The following is a 2762-nucleotide window of genomic DNA, read 5'->3' on the forward strand; positions in this document are numbered from 1 at the left end:
ATGGTATGTTTCTGTGCTATTATCTTAAACATTCGGCTAGAAAGGAATAGAAAAATTTTTCAAAATAAAGGAAAAGGGGTTGATGATATTATCCATCAGTCCTTCATAAACTATAAAGAGTGGTTAGGTGTGAATCCTTTCTGTTGTTGATGGCAATGCCAAATATGACAGAGAATATTAATTAGTGTTCTTTGCGTAGTTTACCGATAGTTATTTCTGTTTGTTGTTTCGCTTACTCCACATGTAGTGTTGATTTTTTCTTTTAAAAAAAAAACATGCATTTTTGTTTTTATTTTTATTTTTTATATTTTATTTAATTATAAATAAATCAATAAATTCAACTGATTAACATACATTTAATTATTTTTATATAAAATTAATAATTAAAAATTATTAAATAATAATTTAACTAAATATATTAAATTATCTAATAATGGTTAACTATAAACTTTGACCAGTTGGATTGCAATTCTTTTCTAAATTAATAAGTATGGCATTTATGGCTCTCTTATTTGATTTTTTAAAGAGAACACATCATTTTCATTATTTCATATACTTGATGTTTCTCTATATCGTACGGTTGTCCGAAGAAGGCAGAAGCTGATACCGACGACCCAGTTAACGCGTTGAGGGTCCACTCCGACGCTGAAAAGTGAAAACTCTTTGCCTCGCATTTCCCATATTGCCAACGTGATTTAATTCTCATTGCTCAATTAGCTTAAACTTTAAGTTTTACTATAATATTTTTCTTTTTATTTTTAATTTATTTGTTGGTGTTTTCTTAATAAAAGCAACGAACGTGTCACCCTCAGATACATTGATTAGTGCCCAACCCAGTAACCCCATTGTTCCAAGCAAGGTTGCGAGAACCGGACTGATCAATAAACCGGTGAGGTTACTGGTTTAATGGTTTACTGGTTTGATCGGAGTTCAACCGGAGTTTAACCGATTTAATTAAATATTAAATAAAATTATTAAACTTAATAAAATTCAATAATTTATAACTTAATAAAATTTAATATTTCACATAATAAATTATCCATTACTTAAGATTAGAGGTTCACAAACAACTTCAAACATCAAAATTGATAACTAAACAAAAAATAAAACAGCAAAATTCATAAAACAGCAACTCAAAATTGAAGCAGCAAAAATTGAAGCAGCAAAAATTGAACTCAGATTCATGAAGCAGCAAAATTCATGAAACAGCAACTCAAAATTGAAGCAGCAAAATTGAAGCAGCAAAAATTGAAGTCAGATTCATGAAGCAGCAAAATTGAAGAAACAACAACTCAAAATTGAAGCAGCAAAATTGAAGCAGCAAAAATTGAACTCAGATTCATGAAGCAGCAAAATTGAAGCAGCAAAAATAATCCCCAGCTGCCTTCAACGCATCATAATAGAAAGCCAAAAATAGATTCAAGATTCATCAAACAGAAACCAAAATCATGTAATCCAGATAAACATGAAGCAGCAACTCAAAATCATGTAATCCAGATAAACATCAAAGAGCATGTTTTCTGTGATAGAGAGGAACAGAAACATGAACAGAAATAGGAACATGAACTCAAATAGGAACAGAACCATGAACAGAAACATGCCCGCATACATGAACCGAGGTGGAAGGCAGAGTATTACCGGCGACGACGGTGGAGGTGGAGAGCTGGGCGACGACGGTGGAGGAGAGGAGCTCCGCGACAGCGATGGAGGAGAGGTGCGACGGTGGAGGTGGCGAGCTGGGCGACTACGATGGAGGAGAGGAGCTCCGCGACGGTGATAGAGGAGAGGAGCTCCGCGACGGCGATGGAGGAGAGGTGCGACGGCGATGAGGGGCTGTGGGAGGGTGAGAGGGTGAGAGTTGAGAGATACTGAGATACTGAGGGTGGTGGCTATTAGGGTTCGTGCATAGCTGATAGCCCTTTTCTTTTCTTTTTTTTTTCCCCTTCAAAACGACACCGTTTTGAAGTTTAATATGCAAACCAATAAACTGTGAAAAAACTGGACGGTTCTCCCGGTTCACCGGTTAACCGCCGGTTTGACCAGTTTTTTCACCGGTTTTTTGCCAACCGGTTTCTGACCTTACCCGGACCAGTTAGGTGATCGGTTCTCGGTTTTTCGGTTGAACCGGCTGGTCCGGTTCGGTTTTCAGAACCATGGTTCCAAGTGAGGAGGTACGCAAGTGCCGAGTGGGACAAGAAAATATTTATTACGGTATTTTATCATTATTATTATTATTATTAGAAATAAGAGACTAAACTAGAGAAATGATTTGTGTATTATTGAGTGTGATCAAAAGTATAATGTACAAGGGGTATATATAGGTATCAAAAGAATCAAAATAATAAAAGTATAGAATCCTATAATTAATATACAAATATGCTATATAAATATAAGCGATGCTAACTGATCTAAAATGATTCTAATGATTCTCTAACATCCTCCCTCAAACTCAAGTGGGAGTTAAGGACACCATCTTGAGTTTGGATAATAAAGTCCAGAAACGAGTCGGGTGATGAGCTTTCATGAAGATATCAGCAGTCTGATCCAGTGTTCCAACAGCAATGAGACAAACAGCATCAATAAGGATACGTTGCCGAACAAAGTGACAATCAATCTCAATGTGTTTGGTGCATTCATGAAAGACATCATTATGGGTAATCTGAATAGCACTGCGGTTGTCACAAAAAACATCAATAGGAGACGACTGAGGAGCACCCAAATCTTCGAGAAGCCAACGAATCGAGATAACCTCAGTAGTGGTG

The sequence above is a fragment of the Arachis ipaensis genome, chromosome B04 (assembly GCF_000816755.2).
Source record: "Arachis ipaensis cultivar K30076 chromosome B04, Araip1.1, whole genome shotgun sequence".
Classification (NCBI taxonomy): domain Eukaryota; kingdom Viridiplantae; phylum Streptophyta; class Magnoliopsida; order Fabales; family Fabaceae; genus Arachis; species Arachis ipaensis.